This window comes from Sus scrofa, chromosome 7 (genome assembly GCF_054392235.1).
Source record: "Sus scrofa isolate SSC_HxYL_T2T_F1_AM1 chromosome 7, Sscrofa_HxYL_maternal_Yorkshire_Landrace_v2.0, whole genome shotgun sequence".
NCBI lineage: Eukaryota > Metazoa > Chordata > Mammalia > Artiodactyla > Suidae > Sus > Sus scrofa.
The window spans coordinates 133,490,694-133,513,869 of record NC_139389.1 but is presented as its reverse complement, the minus strand read 5'-3'; the positions used below and the strand labels follow the sequence as shown (position 1 = coordinate 133,513,869).

Here is a 23,176-nt window from a genome sequence, read left to right as displayed (position 1 = left end):
GTTTAAATTACCGCCGTGATGCGGACGCCCTCCCTCCCGCTCCAGGCAGCAGTCCTACGGTGGACGTGAGCACCTGTGGCCCCAAACGTCTTGAAAACCATCCTTTTTGCTGCAAAAGCATGACATTTGATTCTTTTTCTATTATGCCGGATTTCTGTGACGCCTAACCTTAAATGCCATAAAAGCCTTAGGACCGTTTGCCAGACTCACTCAGAATTTCATCTGTTGTTTTATAATATTCAAATAATCACCTTTTTTTTTTTTTTTAATGCTGGAACGTGCCAGAGGGGTCAGCTTATGAAGCCCTTTTTTACAAATTGAGTCCAGAACGGGGAACAGAGAAAAGTGACTTGACCTGGGTCCTGCAGCTTCGTGTATATCCGCTGAGCTCCCGGTTTAATCCTCCGTCACCGTGCTTCTGATCAGAAAGGGAGATGATGCTGGGATTTATCCCGTGACGTTCTGTATTCTCGAGGGGGGGGTGTGGGGACCGCATCACTCTGAGCTAACGTTCATTGAGTGCTGAAATGTGCCAGATACTGTTTTAAGTGCTTGAGCTGGATCAAATTATCTTATTATCTCTCCCACGTAAACTTCATAATGACTCTCGGAGGCCGGTGTTTTCTAGATAAGGAAACCGAGTATGAAGCGCCTGAGGGTTTGTAGCCAGTAAGCGGGGAAAGCAGAATTGGGGTGCCCACAGCCTGGATGCCTAGCTTCCTGCTAACTGGCCTCTCTGTATGTTGTAAAGCTGAAAGGCACGCCGCCTTTGCTCCGTGTCTGCTCCAGGCCTGGCGTGCTTAGATGGTCTCCATACTTCAAAAGATGAATCTTCACAATCCCATTCTCAGCTTGAAAGAGTAAATATCAGGTAAATTAAACGACTTGCCCGAGGCCACCGCCAGTGGGTAGCAAAGCCAGAAATCCAACCAAGACCCGACGAAAGCAGAAGCCCGTGGTTAGAAAACCACGCAGCTGTGGCACCTCCTGGGTCAGTGGTTCTGGCGACCTTGGCTGCACGTGGGGATCCCCCAGGGGGTGTCACCAAACTCGGGTGTGTCCGTCCCGCCCCTGGGATCTCTGAGTTAATTGGGCTGGGGAGCAGCTTGGGCAGTGGGATTTTTTTCAAAAGCTCCCAGGAGGTTCTAATATGCAAGCAAGCATGCCACCCACTGCCAAAGGTTCAGATGGTTTTGGTCACACCATAGGATTTCATTTCTTTGTCCAAATATGGGAACACGGATCAATCACATCACGAAGGCATGTTTCAACAGTATCGGTTTTCCGGGGCTGCCGTGACAAATCACCACCAACTGGGTGGCTTAAAACAACAGGAATGTGCTCTCTCTTGGTTCTGGGGCCAGAACCCTGAAGTTCAAGTGCCGGCAGGGCCTCGCTGCCCCTGGAAGCTCCTCCTGGCTTCTGGCGGCACATCAGTCCTTAGGGCTTCGTGGCTTGTGGTTGCCTCGCTCCCGTCTCTGCTGCCGTCGTCCCACGGCCTCCTTCGCCCTGTGTGTCTGGGCTTCTTGTGTTTCGGGGTCTGTGTCCTTGTGAGAGGGGAGAAGGTAGGCATTCCAGTCGCTGCCCCCGGTTCCCAGCACAGAGCTCCTGCGCCCGTGGAACTTCCTAGGTCATAAAAAGCACCTGGAGCATCTTTTGTTTAGATAGTTGGTCTTTGACCCGTTCCTGCCCCTAAAACCCTTGGCATTTCCTGAGTGACGGGGCTCTTTTGTTGGAATGAGGCGGCTCTGGGTGGGCTCCTGGGTGGAGGCTGGTTCCTCAGCCTGGACGCCGTCCACACCCCGCACAGCTGGGGTTTTACGGGGCCTCCTCACGTAGGCGTGGGCACAGCCACGCACCGGGAAGGCGCCGCACCCCGGCTCAATGGGAACAGAAGCTCCCGGACTCAGGGCCCTCCCGGACCTGGCCCTCGGGGTCCCTTCATCGGGCCGTGCATCTGCATCCTCTGTCGTGGCCTTTAGTTCATAATCAACTGCTAAATGTAAACAGGTGTTTTCCGAGCTCCGTGAGCTGTTCTAGCAAATACTTGAATCTGGGGGGAGGGGCACGGGACCCTCTGATGTGGGGCCACGTTGCAGAGAAGCTGTGAGTCACCTGGTGACCCACTCCTTGTCACTGGCATCTGACGTGGGGGAGGCTCTCCGACGGAGCCCTTGACGCGTGGGGTCCACGCTGTCTCTGGTTAGTTCAGAATTGAATAGAATTGAATTATGTAGGACACCCAGCTGGTGTCTCAGAATTGCTTGGTGTGGACAAAAAAAACCCCTAGTGTCAGGAGCGTAAGGGGCTCCTGGGGTGAGAAGGAGGGAGCAGCATGGGGAGAAGTGAGATTTTCCTACTCACGGCTTCCTGCCTTCCTTCCTCTGGTTTTTACAGCATATGGGGGTTCCCGGGCTAGGGGTCGAATCGGAGCTGCAGCTGCAGGCCTACACCACAGCCACGCAACACCTGATCCAAAACCCACTGAGCAAGGCCAGGGATGGAACCCGCATCCTCACAGAGACGACATGGGGTTTTTAAGCCGCTGAGCCGCAGCGGGAACGCCTCCCCTCTGTTTCTAAGAACCTGGTCCAGCTGCATATGACCTCATCCTCGTTAATCATATGTGCAAAGCCCCTGCTTCCAGATACGGGCTCGTACTGAGGCTGCAGAGAGACATGGACTGGGGGTGGGGGGGAGGGATGCTGTTAAGCCCAGTGCGAGCAGAAAATGAAGTAGCATCATATTCTTAAGAATGCCTGTGTTGCTAGGAATGGCAAACATGGAATTCTGTGGTTTTTGGATCTGCTTGTTTGAAAAGATATTTTAACATTTCTTTCATACACCCTCTCCCATCCAAAAAAAAAAAAAAAAGCATCCAGTCCTAGACAGTGTATCACTAAACGGAGAAGCTCCGTGTGTGCCGCCCCCCCCTTTGTGTCCAGGTGCCTTTGGCACGTTCAGGAAAACACGCAGGCCAGGCTGAGCGCATTGGTCTGAGATGTGTGTGCCCTGAAGTCTGTGGCAAAGGTAGGCCGTTCCCAGTGGGGAATTGTTGAAGAAAAACTAGTTCTGATCTGCTTTCTATGGAAACTGAGAAAAAGGAATTTACAGCAGCTTTACAGGCACCAAAGGGCTCCTTGCCTTCTCTCGAGATAGGGTTTGTCAGAAGACGTGCATGGAAGCCACCCACATTTGGAGTTTTGCTTTGAGATCCTTCTTTTATTTGGACATTTCCTTCCCTTTTTCTGTTTTGAAAACATGGCCGTTTGAAAGTACAGCCATTGAAAATCCAACCATCTGATTCCTTAAAGAACCTTTATTGGTCAAAAGTGTCTGTTACCCACCCCTCCCGCTTGGAAATAAATACCTATTAGGAATAGCACCATTGTTGCCTTATGCTCATCTTTCTGTCGAGAAGACCAGCTGCCAATTATAGATGAGTCTTGAAGAGCATGGGTGTAAACCTACATGCAGATGCGGTTCAGTACATACGGTTGGTCCCCTGTATTCCCGGGTTTCTGCATCTGTGGATTCAGCCAACTGCAGGGCTGACTTTCCCTCCATGCTTGATTGAATCCATGGAACCTGTGGCTCCGGAGGCCGTGTGTCCTCGGCCATTTTATCAGAGGACCTCGAGCCCCCGTGGACGTTGGGACACGGGGCCTCCTGAAGCCACCCCTGCTCACCCACTTCTGGATACTGAGAGGCAACTGTCTTTCCATCATCAGCTGATCTTGCTGGTCAGGCTATGTAACATGTGGAAAGAATCTGAAATGTCATTTTAGGAATAACAGAAAGGATTGGGTTATAAGAAATGGTGAATTTCCCTCTGAGGTTGTCACTGAAACCCCCTCCTCGTCTTAAACACCGTCAAAGCTCTTTCCAGACCCCGCTTTATTTGAGATGCTTTTCTTAACCCTGGGCTGGGTGGTATAGACAGATGTGACTCAGAGATGGGCAATTTACCCAGGATTGACATAATAATTGGTACAGAATCCGATTAGTGGACTAGCTTTTTTTTAAAAAAAAACCCTTTGAGTCTTTATAAGACCTCACTAGCAACATTTAGACAATTTTGTAAATAATAAACCTCTGTTTCCACTTGGAGAAAAATCCTGGCCTTGCTGTCTCAATTTAGCCCTCCTTAAAGAGGTTACAGTTGGATCTAACTTGTATTCGGCCGAGTCCTTAGGCAAAAATGTGAGGAAAATCAGCAATTGATTCTTGAGTAAGTGCCACAGAATTGCAGTCCTCAAAGAGTCATCAGACGATGTTATTGAGTCGTCTGCCAGCTGGGTGACACCTTGAAAAGGCGAGGACTGCTTTGTGCGTTGTGGTCCCCGGCGAGGAATTTGATGGGTATTTGCGCTCAGAGGATGGAGTTGCTGTTGCCATGGACCACGGGCCTCTTGGTGCCACTGGCCGGCTCTCTGTGCATTTTTAAGCGTGGCCGTAACATCTTATCTGCCACCACTTACTGTGGAGTTCCAGGTTGCTTGACCATCTGAGAGTGACAGCATGCCATAGTTTTAAAGAGTTCTCTTTCTGTGCCCCCAAAAGCTAGGGATCAATCACTGGTTCCCTCCTTAGAGGAATAATTAGCCCATGTAAGACGTAATTTTAAAAATGCAGAAAAGGTATCTGTGTGGCTTTTTATTTAGTGAGCTCGTTAGAGACGTACGATAGTGGACTGGAGAAAGGCACTGGCTTTATGTGTCTGAAATATGACTTCTCTGGCGTTCCTGCTGTGGTGCAGCGAGTTTAGCATCCCACTGCAGGAGCTCCTGTCGTGGCTCAGCGGAAAACGGATCTGACTAGTGTCCATGAGGACGCAGGTTCGACCCCTGGCCTCGCTCAGTGTGTTGGGGATCTGGTGTTGCCGTGAGCTGTGGTGTAGATCGCGGATGTGGCTTGGATCTGGTGTTGCTGTGGCTGTGGTGGAGGCCAGCGGCTACAGCTCCAATTCAACCCCTAGCCTGGGAACATCCATATGCTGTGGGTACAGCCCCTAAAAAAGACCAAAAAAAAAAAAAAAATGAATCCTCCTGCAGCAGTATGGGTTCCATCCCTGGCCCAGCTCAGTGGGTTAAAGGATCTGGAGTTGCTGCAGTGGCCCAGGTCACAGCTGTGGCTCTGATTCAGTCCCTGGCCCGGGAACTTCCATATGCCACGGGCGCAGCCATTAAAAAATATGTATATATGACTCCTCGAATCTTTGGGGGTGTCAAGAGCGTGTTGAGTTCATTGAATTTGGCTGATTGCAACCAGCTCCAAGTTGAGGAAAGCAGCTTTCTCACGCTGAGGTGTGGGGACGCTGTTCTGCCTTATACGTGAGTTAATTTGCATTTTCCGCCAGCTAACCCAGCTGCTCGTGGCCCCTCAGACATTTGTTGTCCATCTGCTTTAATCATTGAAGAAAAGGATGCATTGGCCAGAACTAAAGAAAGCCCATGTGAAAAATAAACACGCCAGTGCTGGTGCCTCTTCAGGGAGACTCTGCCTGGGGGCCAAGGCCAAGCCGACTCGCTGCGTACGTGCAGGTCTGTTTCTCTGTCTTTTTTCCCAAAGCTTGAAGGGACGTATCCGTGACCTGTTGGATGTGCTTTGTGCCAACAAGAATAGCACTGTGCTGAAAGCCAGGCTTCTCGAAGCAGCTCTTCAGTTCCCCGTGAGGCTCTCAGACAACCGTCTCCCTTCTCTGAGGACCCTCTCAAAGCCGAGCCGCGGTCCAGTGAAACTCTTTTCTTTTCCAAATGAGTCGCCTGTAGAGCAAGCAGGCCGGTGATGCTGGGGAGCAGCTGGAGCAGCTGGCCCTCCCGGGTCCGACCCTGGCAGACTCTGGACGGCGCCTGCGTGGAGAGCGTGGAGTCTGGCTCCCTGAAGATGCCAGTCTTTGTGAGAGCCTGGCTCCCCCTCCCTGACCGTGGACAGTGGCATCCGGTGCGGGTGGAGTGCCACATGGAGAAACTGTGGCAAATAAGCCCGGGGACTGCAGTAAAATGGGGGGCCAGCTTGTTGAGCCCAAGTGGAGAGCAGTGGCCAGAGGGCATTCACGCTTATGCCGGCTGGCTGGCTTCCTTTGTGCCCTTCCTCAGTGGGAGTTTCTAGAAACACTTCTTTTTTGGCCACGCCCACGGCACGCGGAAGTTCCTGGGCCAGGGATCGAACCCATGCCGCAGCAGCGACCCGAGCTGCTGCTGTGACAACACCCTTAACCCACTGTGGCTCCAGGGAACTCCCAAGAACCACTTTAACTTCTTTTCTCTGCAACGCACAGAGGGGCGGGGTGTGGCTGGCACTGGCGCTGGTGTGTCACACGTCCTGTGGCACCCTTGTCAGGAAGCTCAAGGGCTCCTTGTGAGTCCCAGACCCTCCCTCTGGGCCCTGCCCAAGGTATTGGACTGGCAGCAGTGGGTAGCAGCTGCTTTTCCCAGTAAGGCAGTCCCAAGAGGAGACTCCATCCCTTGGCTAGAACTGGCCTCGCTGACTTCCCTTGGTTTTGGCAGCATCTTGGGGTGTCCTCAGTCGAATCAGATTTGTTTTATTTATGAACTATTTGCATTTTTGAAGAAGGACACATGTCCTGAGATCGAACAAAGGGTGTTGGGATGGTTATGGGGGTTGGTAAGGGGACCCGAGAGGCACATTTATTGCATGATGCTGTCATTGGGGCCAGCTCAAAAACATGGGACCAGCAGGGCCTTGGACTGAGGTTTAGCCCTAGTCTGTCACAGCCAGTGCCTTGGGCAAGTTTCTGTACACCTCCGTGCCTTGGTTTTCTAATCTCTAAAGTGGGCCGACAGTGCCCGCCTGGCAGTGTCTTTGAGGGTTAGTGAAGTGCGCTGACACGTGCTTCCTGCACGGCGTCTTTATCACTGTGGTGGCCACTTGAAGGTCTGTCCTGAGTACAAAATATTCTGCACAGGTTCTCAGAACGGTCTCTTGTATACTCACCCGATTGGATAAGAAGGCATCCAGCCGAACAAAGAAGAAACAGACCCACAAAAATAAATCTCCGCAAACCACCCGCCCAAACGACGGAGCGGTGGCCTTCGGAGTTTGCCGGATCCCCTCGGACTTTCTAACCAGCCTGCTCGCTCCACAGGGAGCACGGGACCCTTTGGGGGAAGAGGCAGGCGGTAGACAGAAAGTTAAGCGGATTTAAACGTAAGCAGGTCCAAAAGGAAAACAGAGTTTCCTCTTAGAGGCTTAGGAAAACAGTCAGAAATCAACGAGGCCAGAAAGCACAGTTCGTGATCGAGCGTCTGAGAAGCAGAGGCCATGGAGGAATTCACCCACTTCATGAACGCTTTGGCAAGGGCGAGGCCGAGGGACCCGCCCAGTGTCATTCTGACCTTGACATTGACTCACTGGCTTCTCACAGCTCACATCCTTCCTCCTGGAGAACTTCAGGTCGCCGCCCCACGGAAATGTTTGCTCTGCCACTGAGCAGAAGACACTGCCTCTGGTGGCCCGAGGGGGCCAGGCCCAGGCCCTGTCTCTGCGGTTCTGAGGAGGTGCCAGCCAGGGGAGGCTCTTCTCATGTTTCATGAGCAGGATTCCTCCACGGGAGGTTGTTTCTCCCCACCCCCCCTCTTTCTCTCTCTCTTTTTTTTTAGGGCCAAACCTGCAGCATATGGAAGTTCCCAGGCTAGGGGTTGAGTCAGAGCTGCAGCTGCCGGCCTACGCCAGAGCCACAGCAACATGGGATCTGAGCCACCTCTGCGACCTACACCACAGCTCATGGCAACACTGGGTCGTTAACCCACTAAACAAGGCCAGGAATTTGAACCCACATCCTCATGGAAACTAGTTGGATTCATAACCTGTTGAGCCACGACAGGAACTCTGGTTTGTTCCTGTTTAAGCAGAAAGGGTGTGTGATGCTGTCCGCAGGAGCAGGGGTATCCTTTTTGACTCTTAAAGGTGTAGGGCACGTTAAAACTTGGTATAGGACTTTGATGCAATAGGATTGGCCATGTCTCTAAAGCGCCAGGACGAAGGCTCCATCCCATCCCAGGACAGTGGGTTAAAGGATCCGGGTTGTAGGAGTTCCTGTTGCAGCTCAGGGGTTTGCTCCCTGGCCTCACTCAGTGGGCTAAGCATCCAGCATTGCTGCATCTATAGCGTAGGTCACAGCTTAGGTTTGGATCTGATCCCTGGCCTGGAAACTCCATATGCCTCGGGGCAGCCAAAAATGAATGAAAAAGAAAGGGTACCTGCGTTAGCTGATCAGCACGTAGGCACCGTGGGGCTTTTCTCCTGGGAGCACGCCTGGTAGGAAAAAGGGACGGCATGGCAGATGGCACATGGCTTTCTCTCTGGTGAGGCCCTGCTGTGCTTGGCATTTGTTCTCGGTTGGGCTCGGCCCCTGTCCTCTGCATCGGTTGCCCGTGACGATGCAGAAGGTGGTGGTAAGTCACCCCAGGGTGAGCGCCCGGGCACAGGCGCCAGGTGTCAGGCACGAGCCCCGGCCCTGAGCAGATGCTCAGTCATGGTTCCCGATGGAACGACAGAGGAATCTGGGCTCTCACTCCAAGGGCTAAGAAAATGCCCTTTCAGAATCTTCCGAGGAGTCTGAGGAGCAGAGGCGAGCTGGTTTCTCACCGTCTTCTCTTCTTGCCCGAGTGTTTGTGGCTGTGGCTTTTATGGCCGTGCCAAGAGTGGCCTCTGGGGGCTGGCTGACGCCCTGTGTCCTGGCCGGCTCTGGGTTGTTGGGCAGCGTGTGGCCTCCTCGGCCTCACATGCGTCGTCCACGCCGCAGCCGTTCCCTGGATCTTGGCTCTCGGCTTCCCGGCCCAGCCCACCTGCTGACGGCTCTGCTGTTTGGTCCTGGCGTCGAGCCGTGTCAGCAGGGGCAGGGGGATGGGCGACCGAGACAGCCCCCCGCCTCCCGGCCCCTCCGCTGTGCCAGACGTACCCGGGGGCCTTCCACCGAAGGATGACGCAGCATTTTGCAAACACATGTTGCCAACTCGAATAAATGCTAGAGAGACAGAGACCCAGGCATGTGGGCTGGCCAGTTGGAGAGCCATCCAGCGAGTAGGCCCGTAGGAAAATGAATGTCAGTGGCTCTTTGTTCTGAACCTTTTGCACCAAGCTCTGCCCTGGACGAGGGAGCGGACCGGCCGGCCGGGCTCCCGGGCGCAAGACCGCTTTGTGGGCCGCTGCCCCTGGCCTCTAAGTGGGCATAGTCATTACACCAAAGGCTGGAAGGAACCACAGAACGGGATACATATTTAGGGAAATATGCACACAACTCAGTTTATTTTTCTTATCTGATTTTTTTTTTTTTTTTTTCTGGTGCAATATGAGTCCTGTTGAATACTTGGCAGCTGCCTTTCCATACTCGAGTTGTTTGTCATTTCTGGGGCTGCCGATGCTGTTATGATCTCCCTTTTGGGAGGAATTTACAGGCACATGTTGACCCAGCTGAGTGGGAACAGGGAGCAGCAGGAATCTGGTGAACAAGGACCATCACAGACCAGAAAGGATGCCTTCGCTGCCTTTCTTGACGGCGTCCTCAGATGAGCCGCTCAGCGCCTTGTGGGGCCGGGGCCATCGAGGGCGCCACCACTCCGGCTTCAAAAACCCAGATCCTCTCTGGGCCCGCCCTTGACATCAGCCTGCCTTTCCTTTCGTGACTCTCCGGGAGTTGTAGTCGGCCCGGTGCTTTATTGTCGGGCTGTCAGGAGTCAGCCCTCCGTAGCAGCTGTTGCTAGGTAAGGCGTGATTTCCCGCAGAGACCAGTGCGGGCGAGGATGGGGACGTTGGCTGGCAGAGGGCCAGGCGGCCGTGCGGGGGAACAGGCAGGGGCCACGGTGAAGGGCAGGAGGCAGGAGGCAGGACCTTGGCTGCCCTCTGCCCCCTGACCCTGCCACCGTCTGCTCCTGCTTTGCCGTGTCCCCTCTGGCCTCCCCTCCCCCAAAGACCTGGCCTGTGTCTCATGGCCACCGAGCCCCTCGTGCTCATTTGCTTCATTTTCTGGACACCTCCAGCCCGCCAGGGGCTGGGGGTATGGAGATGAATTGGTGCTGCAGGAGCGCAGAGCCCATAGGAGAAGCAGACCCCGAGGGGGCTGAGCCACCCCCCCACTCCGCCGCGTGGCTGGTGGCTTTACAGCCACAGCAGCTGCTGCCGGCACCTTGCCGTATCCCTCTGTCCCCCCTCGCCGTCGCCTGCTCAGCATAGGGACAGTCTCCTGGCCCCAGAACATCTTCCAGCCCCAGAGGTTACTCCAGGAGAGACCCTTGATCCCCAAAGGCTGGGAGTTGATTGGATCGTTCTGGAAAATCATTGACGGTCAACTCCGTGTTTTGTGTGTCACCATCATTAAAAAGACTGAATGGCCGGGCGTGGGGATGAGGCAGAGGGAGGAAGCTGGGAGCCCGGCCCGGAGCCCACGGCCTGAGGCCAAGTCCCAGCTTTCTGGTCCCTGGCAAACCGCTCTGCCTCCCAGGGCCTCCGTGTTCTCACCCGTGCGCAACGGTCCCGCCGTCGTGGAGCTGCGGTCCAGGGAGACGTGCCTGGTGCTGTAGGGCCGCCGGTCTCGTGAGCGGCACCGACTGGCTTTTGGGGAGAGCGAGTCTGATCCCAGCAGTGATGGTGACGCTCTCCCGTCCCAAGACCGCCGTCACCCCGGCCCCTCGGCCTCCACCCCAGAGCACCTCCTCCTTGTGCTCGGGGCCCGTGAGGCGGGAAGGGCAGCATCTGAATTCAAAGCAAGTCCACAAGCTGAAAGAGAAACCAAGTGGAGAGATCAAAGTCCCACTGGGTTATTGACCGGTGTGGTTGCAATGCCCCCTTTCCTGCCGATTCTGTAGACGCCTTCTGTCCCATTCCAGCCTGCCTCCTGGTCCCCTCGGAGTGGCCGTAAGTTGTACACAGGCTGCTTCTGATCCGACGGTAGGCACGGTTGCTGGTATTTTACAGTGGCTTAGTCTGAACTTTTCCCTACTCTTTTTTGCCTAAAATCCTTACTTTCAGGAAATCGCTGTTGTAAGACAGGACTCCGCAATTACAGCTCTGGGGCCAAGTCCCCCCCCCCCCCAGCCTGTTTCTGTACGCAAAGTTTTATTGGCACCCGTTGTCTTCCATATCTCCGCCGATGGCTGCCCCAAGCTCGGAGGCGGAGTCAGGTCCTTGCCACGGAGACCATGTGACCCGCAAAGCCAGAAATATTTACTATCTGACCCTTGGCAGGAAATGTTGCCAGCATTCTGTTGTAAGAGATGCTGAAATGTTTAATTCTTTGAGGACTGGGGCACATAATTAATGTTTTTTAGTTCCACCATGCTAAAATTAGAAGGAAAACTTATTTACTATAACATGCTCTGTAGTAATCATGAAATATTGTCTCATAATTACTAGTATTTTAATGAGCACCCATCGGCACATTAGCGAACCTAAGAGAGGAGCTAAAAAGAAGGTAGTGAAATATTCCATCACGTTTCTCCTGACCCAACAGCTAGACGATAGACCAGCATGTGAAGTATTGACAGACCTTTGGCAGTTTTATCTGCCTCCTTAAAAGTTTATGTGTCGGAGTTCCTGTTGTGGCTCAGCAGGTTAGGAATCCGACGAGTTTCCATGAGGATGCAGGTTTGATCCCTGGCTGTGCTCAGTGGGTTAAGGATCTGGCATTGCCATGAGCTGTGGCGCAGGCTGCAGATGGAGCTCAGATCCAGCATTGCGGTGGCTGTGGTGGCTGCAGCTCCAATTCGACCCGTAGCCTGGGAACGTCCATGTGCTGTAGGTGGGGCCCTAAAAAGACCAAAAAAAAAAAAAAAAAAAAAAAAAAGGAAAGAAAGCAAGCAAGAGAAAAAAGACAAAGCCATTGTGCTCAAGTATCGTTCCTTTCCAGGCATGTGGTTCTCACATGGTGGAGAAACCCCCCCAATAAACACGCATAGACCCTTGGCAGGAAATGTTGCCGGCATTCTGTTGTAAGATTTTTGAAAAATTGGAGATACTTTTCTTCTTTTTTTTGTTTTTTGTCTTTTCAGGACCGAGACTGCGGCATATGAGAGTTCCCAGGTGAGGGGTTCAATCGGAGCTACAGCTGCCCGCCTACACCACAGTCACAGCAGTGCAGGATCTGAGCCTTGTCTGTGACCTACACCACACGTCATGGCAGCGCTGGATCCTTAACCCACTGAGCAAGGCCAGAGAGAGAGCCCACGTCCTCATGGATCCTAGTTGGGTTCGTTAACCACTGAGCCATGACGGGAACTCTTGAAGCTACTTTGCCAAGGAAGAGGTGGATCTGCAGTTTATAAAAAAAAAAAAAAAAGTTTATCAAGTGCAATATCTGACTAGACAGGCAAGTGAAAAGCTGGAATTCTTCCAAGAGAACTGATAATTAAATGACTTTCAGAAACTTTATTTCCCAAGTGCATTTTATGTAATTTTCTAACATGGAAACAACAGCTCTTCTCCTGGTTTAAAAAGAAAAAAAACAGTCCCCGCCTCATAATCAACAGAATCGTGGTTTTGACTAATCTCTATAATCAGAAGATAATTTGCCTTAAGAATAATAATAGTAACGATATGCCCATTATGAAAGAGGATGCTTTTATCATTTTATTTGCCAGTGATTATGTAAATTCCAGATATAGGGTGAAGGGCAGGGAAGCTGCAGAAAGCTAGCCTACGTTTTCTGTGGGAGCCATGGGCCTTCTGCTAGGAGAGGGAGCCAGCTTCCACCCCTGTGAGAAGAATTTATTTTCTGCAGATTGGCTAAAACCTTTGATAGTTTAAATACAATGTGTTGGTAGGAGAGCAGAGCGGAGAGTGCGTTCGCCTGTTCTCCTCCCCTTTCCTTGTGATTCGGGACAGCCGGGAATGTCCCCTCTCGGGTGCCTGGATGGACCCATCGCAAGAATCTCCCAGGCTCCATCTTTCCCACTCCCTCGGCGGCCCTCCTCCCTGGCACGCGCCTCTCCACTCTCCCGGCCTTTCTTCCCTCCTGCTAGGAGGCCTGCGTGGCCTGGGAGGGCGCCTGGCACATGGTTCCCTGGTCCTCTTCGGGCCCAATCTGTCATCCCCAGAACGGGAAGGCCGGCCCCGAGTCCGGGGGGTCTGCGGGGCTGTCGTCCTGTGGCGACAGGTGTCCTGTGGACCCGCAGGGTCTGAGGCCCCTCCAGTGGGGCAGAGGCGGTCTGGCTGCTTGGTTTTACCCACTGGGGCTGCTGCGGGAGGCACGTCCGGATGCACGTGACTAGATTATTTGTGCAGATCACAGCTTGGGTCCAGGCACCTCCCTTGGCTCAAAAGCCCTGCAGAACCCCCTTCTCTGCTGTGCGCCCCCATCGCGGGTGCTTGGTGCCCACCCGGAGGGACGTGTCCGTGCCGTGGGGTCCGGGTGCTGGAGGGCGGGCATTGGCGTCTCGGCGCCGTTGTTCTCCGGCTTGGGAGCTGCCCCGTTTATCCCAGCGTGGCAGCCACAGTGGGTTTGCAGCACCGAGATTTACGTCAGGATTGCAAAAAGCTGGTCTCTTCATCTTTCCATAACTCCTCTCCATTTTGAACCACTTTTCAATCCAGGGATAGGAAATTCTGGATTTACTGATGTTGGAGGAAGAGGCGGGGTACGAACGTATCGGCGCTTCTTCTGAATATCCCACCTCTGTTTTTGCTCTTACCCAGTCTGGTTTTCGTCTCGGATTCAATTCCTCGTCTCTTTCCTTGGTGCCCACATGTGCCTGTAGCACAGAGTTCTCATCTTTCGCCCTTACATCCTCTGCTCGTCTTCTACTCTCTTGGGAAAAAAAGACCTCACTCTTTCCTTTATTTGCTCTTCGGGCCATGTCTGCTGGTCCTTGTAACAGAAGGACCAGATCGTTCTCAGGACCCAGAGTGGAGGGGCCTAAGAATTCACTCTCGGCCTGCGTGTGTTGAAACGCGGATCTCAGCTGGCCGACTCTCCCAGCTGAGAACATTTCGTGGAAACACGTATTCGGTGAAAAATAACATTTCACCAAAGACAGCTAGAGCGCTGAAGGCAATTTTTCTTTGCTGTGGCTGCAAACCACATTTTCCCAAACCCAATTACGATGAAGGTAAACCAGAGAAGTCCCACTTTTGTTGCAAACTTGACTGCAGGGTATAATTTTGAAGTTTAGAGGAGTTTTGGAGTGTTTGAAAAAAATTTTCTTCTAATTACAGAAAACAGCATAGGCACAGAGGAAAATTTGTAAAAACCTGAACTAACTGGCTCGAGGCCTTGGCCCATCCAAGCGCAGCCCGAAGCTGCGAGTCGCTCAAGGCTGCTTCAGATCCGGGCGCGTTTTATCTGCGGTGGGAATTTTGGAGATAATTCATCCTGAGACGGTTCATCTCATCTCAGCCCAGTTTTCAGCAATTCCTCTGAGACGGGCCGTCCTTTCCCAGTGGACAAAGCGTGTTGACTGGTATTTATGGCGATGCCCAATGGGAGGCAGAGTCACAGATTTCTCCCAAATCTCGGAGCCAAAGCTGGGCTCTGAAGTTTTTCTTCTACGTGCTTAGAGGCATTCGGGGACATGGCAGAGAAATTAGGGTGCAAAGGATTACTCATCATATCTTTAAGATGCCGCCTTGCGCTGCTCTGCAATTAGAAAACGTGTTCCCTCCCGAGGCTGGTGCTGGTCGGGGGAAGGCTGGATGGCACAGCAGCAAGATAATTAGGCACAACAGAATTAACTCCAGAGTAAGTGTCAGCCTCAGTTGCAATCCTCCTCATTTCATTATACTCAGCCCTGTAATGTCTGTTTTTTTGTTTTTTTGGTTTCGCTAAATCAATTTTAAGCAGCACCAAAAAACACCAGGAAGGTGGTAAGAAAGTGAAAATAAGTGAGAAGAGTGTATATACTCCATCGGGCCCGTCTGGAAAATGTTTAATTGGATTCGCTCCACGCCAACACCACTGTGGCGGCATCGCCGTCTCACGTGCGGGTTCACCCCCGGCAAGCTCAGTGTGTGGGGTGCCTCCCTCCCCTCCTCTCCCCTCCCCTCCAGTTCCACTGTGTCCACTGTGCTGCAACCGAGCAGGTCCTTAGGGGTCCTTCCTGGGACAGGCCCCTCCCCGCCCATGTCCTCCACCTGCCTCGTGTCTGTAGAAAAACTTTAGCCTCCTGGGCCCTCACCTCCTTCCAAAGAATGCATTTAATCAGAGAAGTGAGAAATGCAGAAAGAAAGGACAATAGTCAAGCAAGACAAAAGCCATTCAACAAACTCCAGGGCCTTGCGTTCCTCGTCGGGGGCTGTAGATAATATTCTGAGCCATTTCCTCGAGCTGTTTTGCAGAGGCTGAAACCCCCACCAGGTGGGGGAAGTTAACTGTACGCTGCCCTCCGGCACGTACACCCCGGACCCGCTGGAACCAGAAGGTCGGCCCCCCCATGACCTTACTACCAACCCATCAGAAGAATGTCCTCGGGCTGATCACCCACGCAGCACCGCCCCCCACCCCAGGCGTGAAAGCCATCAGGGAGTTGGCGTTTTAGGAGCACTTGCTGCCCGGACTCCTTGCTTGGTGTCGGCAGTAAATGGTGCCCTTTCCCTCGCCGCAACCACATGCCAGTAGGTTGGCTTTAGTGCATGGGGGGGTGAGAGGACCCAACTTTGGCTCGGTAACAGTACCAGGTGATGTGCTGGTTGTTGGGAATGAGAGTCAAATAAAGCTGGGCCCAACTCTGGTTCTGAAAGGCCACGTGATGCAGAAGGGGGATCCATGGAAGCCCCACTGTATGGGGAGACGGGCTCGGGGGACCCCGCACACAAGCGCCCTTTGAGGGTTTGTGGTGAGAAAATTGTTGCAGGCACACACATCATCCCCACAGGTCTTCCGAGTTTGCAGTGCCATCCGGGGAACAATTTCTGGCACTCTTTCGGGTATTAGTGCTCCCTTGACCTTATATATTTTTCCATTACTTTAATTTTTCAATACTCACCTTTTAGGCATTGTTTGATGGGATGATGGCTCCACCTTTGGAGGCAGAGTTGACAGATTTAGCAAAAAAGCAAAACAAACAAAATAAAAATAAAACCCTCCCCCAGGAGAATGCCTGAGTTAAATTTGAATTTCAGGTAAGCAATAATAATGTTTGTTTTTTTTTTTTTATCTTTTTAGGGCCACACCTGCGGCATAGGGAGGTTCCCAGGCTAGGGGTTGAATCGGAGCTACACCTGCACCATAGTGACAGCTACAGCAATGAGGGACTTGAATCGCATCTTTGGCCTGCACCACAGCTCACGGCGACACCGGGATCCTTAACCCACTGAGTGAGGCCAGGGATCGAACCTGCGTCCTCATGGATACTAGTCAGATTTGTTTCCACTGAGGCACTATGGGAACTCCAGCAATAATAATTTTTTAGTATAAGTAGGCCCCATGCAATATTTGGGACATACTCATGCTGAAAAATTTTAATTGTTTAGCCGATATTCAAATCTAACTGAATACTTGGTATGTGATGTGCCATCTCGTCTCTGAGTAGTTGTGCTATGAAGTCAGGTGTAGTTTAAGAGATGCTTAGGTTTTATGCCTCCACCTTTTAACTTTTAAAAGAGAGACTGGAAGTTCCTGCTGTGGTTTAGTGGGTTAAAAACCCAACATAGGGTTCGCGAAGATGTGGGTTCGATCCCCGGCCTCACTCGGTGGGTTAAGGATTCAGTATTACCACAAGCAGCGTAGGCTGCAGATGCTGCTCAGATCTGTGGCTGTGGCGTAGGCTGACAGCTGCTGCTCCAAAGTGGCTGCAAATAAAAAAAAAAAAAAAAAGAAAAGACAAAGGAAGAAAAAAAGAGAGAGGCTGAAGTGCATCATATTTAAATCTTTAAATAAAAACAGTAGTGTGGCTGCAGAGTGTGCATAGTCTGGAGGAAAGGACATAGGTGGTGTGATAAAGCGGACGTGGGTCCCATTTCGGCTCAAAGACACCCGCGTCTCTTGTGAGGTTCTGCTCTCTCCCTCTCTCGGCACGTGTAGGCTGGGCTTTCTCTGCCCACTGTCCCTTAGGTGGCTGTGCGGCTGTGCCAAATGGACTGTGAGTCCGGCAGACACCCGTCATTTCCAGGTGGCGGCACAAAGAGTCGGGGCGCCGCAGACCACGCCCCTTCTCTGTTGTGAAGCCCCGCAGTGCTCCCCTGGGGGACTGCCCTCTCAGTCGAGGGTCATCCCTGATGACACTGACTCAGCGCAGAGCGCCCAGCCCACCAGTGGTGGCCACGTAGGATGAGGGAAAATGAATAGGTGGTGTCACAAGTCACTGAGATGGGGGGAGTTCCCGCTGTGGCTCGGTGGGTTAAGGATCCAACATTGTGTCTGTGAGGACGCAGATCCACCCCTGGCCTTGCTCCGTGAATTAAGGATCCAGTGTTGCTACAAGCTGCGGCGTGGGTTGCAGATATGGCTTGGATCCAGTGTTGCCATGGCTGTGGCGTAGGCCAGCAGCTGCAGCTCCAATTCGACCCCTGGGTTGGGAACTTCCATATGCCGAGGGTGCAGCTGTAAAAAGAAAAAAAAGAAAAAAGTCCCTGAGATCGGGGATTGTTTTTCTGCAGCTTGAGCAAGCTTATCCTGACTGCTACCCAGGGGCAGTGGACTCTGGCAAGCCCACTACCTCCCATGGTACTTGAAGTCCATAGTTGAAAGATAGGAATAACATAACCAGTCTTCTTGTATACAATTTCAAAATTTTGCTGAAGTTTAAGACTCACAAGAAGTTGCAAAAATAGCACAGTGTAGGCTGAGACTTCAGTGAAGAGCGTTAAACATATTTTGTGGAAAATCCTGGTTTGGCTCACCTGAGGCATAACTCTTCCTGGTAGTCAGTGGATGCTCTTAAAGTCAAAACAGTTGAAGCTGGTTCTCAAAAAGTTCCCATGGTTTACTGGGGAGACCAGCGCCTCGCTCCTAGAGCAAACAGCCAGTCTGCTGCTTGGCCGTCGCCATCCACATCCGGCCGTGAAGGGCAGCCTCTTCCTAACGATGTGTCTGCTCTTTATTAGCTGCAAGTTGACATTGCAGGTTTCTTCTTTCCTTAGGGAACCAGTCCAAAGGGTTATGCAAGTTTTCTCTCTTACACACATTCAAAAAACATGTTAAAACAATACAGAATGTCTCCTGAAACCACATGAGAGCTGAAAAAGCAGACAGGAGCTCTTCTTTCCACTTAGAACATGTCCTCCCTGGGCCAAGGTCTTTGGCTATCGACATCCTTCTAGAAAGTTCTTTCCTGTTTCAGGGGCGGCCGGATGGCAAGACATCCTACGCCACATTTCAGCCAGATGGGATTTGGGAATGCTCCCCCTTTTAAGGGGAGCCGTTGAGATGAGGACAGTTCCACAGGGTCCCAGTGAGCTCAAGGACCGATGCAGTGACTCATAGTGTCATTGGTACCATGTCCAAGAAGGCTGTCCTTGTCAGCACACATTTGTTAAGCATCCCTCCATCTCTGCGTCCTCTGACTTTACAGTGAAAGATGGGGACGGTTTTCTTTCCAAGTTTCCTTCTAAGGCAGAAATTCCGTGTTTGTGGATCTTCTGACATTTGGAAAATCCTCCCTGTTTCCTCTCACCAAACCAGGTCTCTGTGGACAAAGCCTGGTGGGGAATTCCTCGCTAAAGGGGCCCAGAAGGAAGCCTCTGCCTCCCTCAGGAGTTCGATTATTTTATCAGTCTTATCACAGCAGCATTTAAATCATTTATGGATTTAAGATTTTTGTTATTCAAAGATAAGGCTAGCCCTTCAAACAAGGAAGAGTGGGATGGGAGACTAATATCATTTTTTTACTAGAAGATGTTTGTTCAAAGGGACAACTGAAGTCTCTTAGCAAATATGGGTTTACTTTTTCGCTCATTTCAGTGCCTGCGATGGATGGATTTACTTTTTCCCAGGTTTGTGCTGTACCTTGGCTCCCATGGTACAGAGACCATAGCCCGTTTTTTGGACTAATTCCCATGTATTGTATAATTTTTTTCTGGCTATGCTTTTTTTTAATGCCATGTCTCGATTCAGAGCGTGGTCTCTGATGCTGCCAATGGTTGCCTGCTCTGCTCTTGGATTCATTCCAAGTTTCTGAGAGCAGGGATTTCTGAGCCACCCAGCCTGAGGACTCCTGCCCAGGAGAATGAGGACCAAGCCCACGGGGAAGGGAGACAAATCGTCTGTGTGAACCCAGTCTTGTAACTGACGGGCCGCAGTCAATTCTGATGACCTTGGGCGCGAGAGGAGGTGCGCCCACGGGCTGTTGGTTGCCATGGAGAATCTTGGACTTGTACACGCAGATGCACTCCACCTCCTGTCTCCTGGCGGGTTGGCGGCCCCATGCACGGAATGGCGTTTTCTTCCTGTCTTGTGTCACTTCGGGTTGATAGAGAAAAACAGCATGGACCGAGGGCTTAGCAACACACCTTTACTTCTTGCAGTTCTGGAGGCTGGACGTCTAAGATCAAGGGGTCGGAAGAGCTGATGTCTGGTGAGGATCCGCTTCCTGGTTTGCAGACGACCACCTTCTTGCTGTGTCCTCACATGATGGAGAGAGAGCTCTGGTCGCGTCATCTCCTTCCAAGGGCACCACTCCCATCATGAAGGTCCACCCTCATGACCTCATCTAAACCTGATTCTCTCCCCAAAGCCCACCTCCAGAAACCATCACATTGGAGATTAGGGCCTGAATGTATGGATTTGCAGAGAGGCAGACATTCGATCCACAGGGCCTCCTTTCACCCCCTTTCCTCCCACGATCACCCAGCACCTGCTTCCTGCCCAGCTGGGGGCTGAGGCTCTGCATTGGGAAGACCTGATTTCTGCCTTCGTACAACACACATTCTCCTCGAGACAGATGGCAAACCAATCTTCATGAGTCAGTGCAGCAGTGAAGGAGCGCTGAGCTGGCCCGTGTGCTGGTTGCTTGTGGTCCGTCTTGGAGGCGTGGGAGGAACTCCTGAGTTCTCTAGAGAGCAGAGAAGTTACAAGGGGCCCAATAGAGGTGACTCTGAGAAGCAGTGTGACAGCACATGGTTTGTTTAGGGAAACGAGATTGACCTGCTTTGGGTGATGGAGATGTGGTGGCAGATGAGCCACAGGTTGGGTGGGGTTTGGTCATGTTGGGCCTGGAGTGCTGGGGTTTGGAGATTATATTATAAATTAGGAACAGAATGAAATCTTCAAAATCTCTGAAACATCAGAATTTGAAACACAGTTCACACTTCTGAATAAGCCAAGGGACAAAAAATATCTCAGGGACAATGACAGTTTTTTTTTTTTGTACTGAATGAAAAAAATCTGACCACAGTGTATTATAAGATGTGACATGCAGCTAAAGCTCTGATTAGGGGGAACACGTAGCACTTTAAATGTTTATATTAGAAGAGAAGAAAGATCCTCAATCAATTCCCACCTTAAGCTAGAGGGAAAGAGAGCAAATTGAAGTTAAAATAAGTAGAAAAAAGAAAATAATTAAAAGCAGAAATAAATGAAAAGGGAATGAGGAAAAAACAATAGAGAAAATTCATGTAATCAAAAGCTGGTTCTTTGAAAAGATCAGTGCAATTAATAAATGTTTAGTAAGACCTAAAAAAAGAAGAGTAAGAGCACAAATTACTAACACTGGGAGCAAAAGAGGGGAAATCACTACCAATCCTACAGACATTGAAAGGATAACAAGGCAATACAGTGAACAACCGCAGGCCATACAAATTTAAGTGAAACAGACATGTTTCTACAGTTTAAATGAAATGGACATTTGTCTTGAAGGACAGGATTAACCAACACTGATTTAAGAAGAAAACAGCTGAATAACTCTATACTACTACTTTAACTGGATTTGTAATAACACTTTCCCACAGACATTCCAATTCTGATGGCCTCCCAGGTGAATTACAGCAAATATTTAAGTGATGATCTTAATCCTACACAAATTCTTTCAGAAAAGAAGAGGGAAAAACTTCTAAACTCACTTGGTAAGGCCAGCATTAGGCCCAGTACAAACCCAGAAGGTGTGTTTGTAGGGAAACTACAGACCAATATCCCTCGTACACTTAGAAGCAAAAGCCCGTGACAAAATATTATCAAATCACATCTGACAATATAATAGATCGACAATGCACTGTGATCTGCTGGGATTGTAAGGTTGGCTTAACATTAAAAAAGTGAAGGTAATTTACCGTATTTGCAGAACAAGAGAGAAAAACCATGTGGTCATCTCAGTAGTTTTAGAAAAAAGTATTTGACCAAATTCAATACTCATTTATGATTAAAAACACTCATTAAACTAGGAATGGGAGGAAATTTCTTCAATCTGATAAAGAGCATTTTTGAAAAACCTACAGCTACCGTCATACTAAATACTTTCCTCCTTAAATGAGGAACAAGGCAAAGAGGTCCACTCTTGCTCCTTTTTTAATGCAACATTTTATTGGATGTCATAGCCAGTGTAATAAGGGCAATACAAAGAAACGAAAGGCACACAGATAGATGAAATAAAACCATCATTATTCACAGGTGACTGCGTAAGAAGAAAAGCTAAAGAACCTATTTTTTAAATTCACTAGAATTAAATAAGTGAGCTAACCAGGATTTTAGGTTAGCTGTAATATCACTGTACACTGGTAGGTAATTTATTGTAGCTTTTGAAAAACTTGGACTAATTAGGGACAAATGCCATTACAATACATTCAATTGCAGTACAATACATTTTCGTAATTTTAAATTACATTTTTGAGCAAAATTAAAGAAGAGTTAAGCAAATGAAGAGACAGCTCTGCCTATGGATTGGAAGACTGCGAAATGTGAAGATGTCTCCTATCCCCAGACTGGCTTATGGATCCAAGTGCCGTCACAGTTAAACCCCTAGTGTGTTCGTGTTTTGGTTGATATTGACATCTGAGTCTAAAACTTGCGTGGAGATTCGCAGGACCTAGAATGGCCGGAGCATTTTGTATAAGAAGAGTAACGCTGAAGGGCTTGAGCCGCTCGATTTTAAGCCCTGCTGTGACACTGCAGGAATTAAGGTAGTGTAGTCTTGGTGTGAGGACAGACCTGTAGATCAGTGGAACAGAGTAGGGGTCTGGAAGTAGTCCAGGCACAGGTGGTCAGTTGAATTTTGATCAAAGTACCAAATTTCAGTGGGGAAGGGAGAAGCTTTTCAACAAGTGGTGCGAAACAACTGCGTATCCATGGGAGGTTATGAAACTGGACTCTTGTCTCATGACACAGGCAAAAAAACCTATACCTAAAATCTGAAGAAAACATTGGAAAAATCTTGTGACCCTGGAGTAAGCCGAATTTTCTTAGCTGGACCACCTAGACACAAATCAAAATTTATAAAAATCAATTTGGAATTTGTCAGAAGCTGTTCAGAATATGCCATTAAAATAAAAGGGAAAGACAAAAATGGGAGAAAATATTCATCATACATGTCTTACAAAATCTTGTATGTAGAATATAGAAAGTATTCTAAAAACTCAGTCATTTGGAGGCAAATCTCTTTAACATTGGGAGAACATATCTGGCACCTTGAAATGGGCTTATTTTGCTGTATGTAAATTATACCTTTAATTCCCCAAAGTGGATATAAAGATTTCTTTTGATATTTCTGCTTCCACACAAGAGTCCCAGGGGCTGGATTTATCCTCATGCCTGAAACAACCAAAACACTAAAAAATAAAGACCAGACAAGAGATATTCAAAAACAGCTTGCAGGGCCCTGGGTGTCACACAGCAGAGGACACGGATCCCTGAGAAAGGGCAAGTGAGTGAGGGAGCCTTAGGATGGTCCAGGTCACTTACTGCCTTGACATTTCAGCGCTGCTGCACAGGGAAGTGGAAGACAGACAGAGCCTGGCTGCCTTGGCTGAGTTGAGGACAAGGAGCCGAGCGTCTGGGGAGACCAAGGTAGCTGAGGTTTGTGGGGCAGAGAACGACACGTGGTGAAGTCCGGAGAAACGCAGACGTTCCTCTAGGAGTGCTCAGCACAGCCCAGTCAGCACACGCATGTGAGGAAATTTCCTGAAGTTGGGAAAAACACATCTGGAAGGCACGCACACAGGACCAGGAATAGTGCCTGTTCCCATCAGCCGGACTGGAAAAACTCATAACTCACGGGCACTGGTAGAGTTCTCCGGAAGGTCTTGCCTCAGGAGTGGGGAATAAGTAGACTTAGACTGAGTTCTGTTCCAGACCCACCTA

The 23,176-nt window shown here is 50.4% G+C and overlaps 1 long non-coding RNA gene across 4 annotated transcripts in view; it reads left to right on the top strand.

The window, feature by feature from the left end:
- The window catches only part of LOC110258332 (uncharacterized), a 156,812-nt gene that overhangs the window by 80,682 nt on the left and 52,954 nt on the right, over positions 1-23,176 (top strand). The window contains exon 5 of one of the 4 annotated variants that reach the window (XR_014811413.1): positions 14,170-16,030. The exons of the other annotated variants lie outside the window; for them this stretch is intronic. This is a non-coding gene — a long non-coding RNA (uncharacterized LOC110258332). Of the gene's footprint in view, positions 1-14,169; positions 16,031-23,176 lie in introns of those variants that run through there. 4 annotated transcript variants of the gene reach the window in all.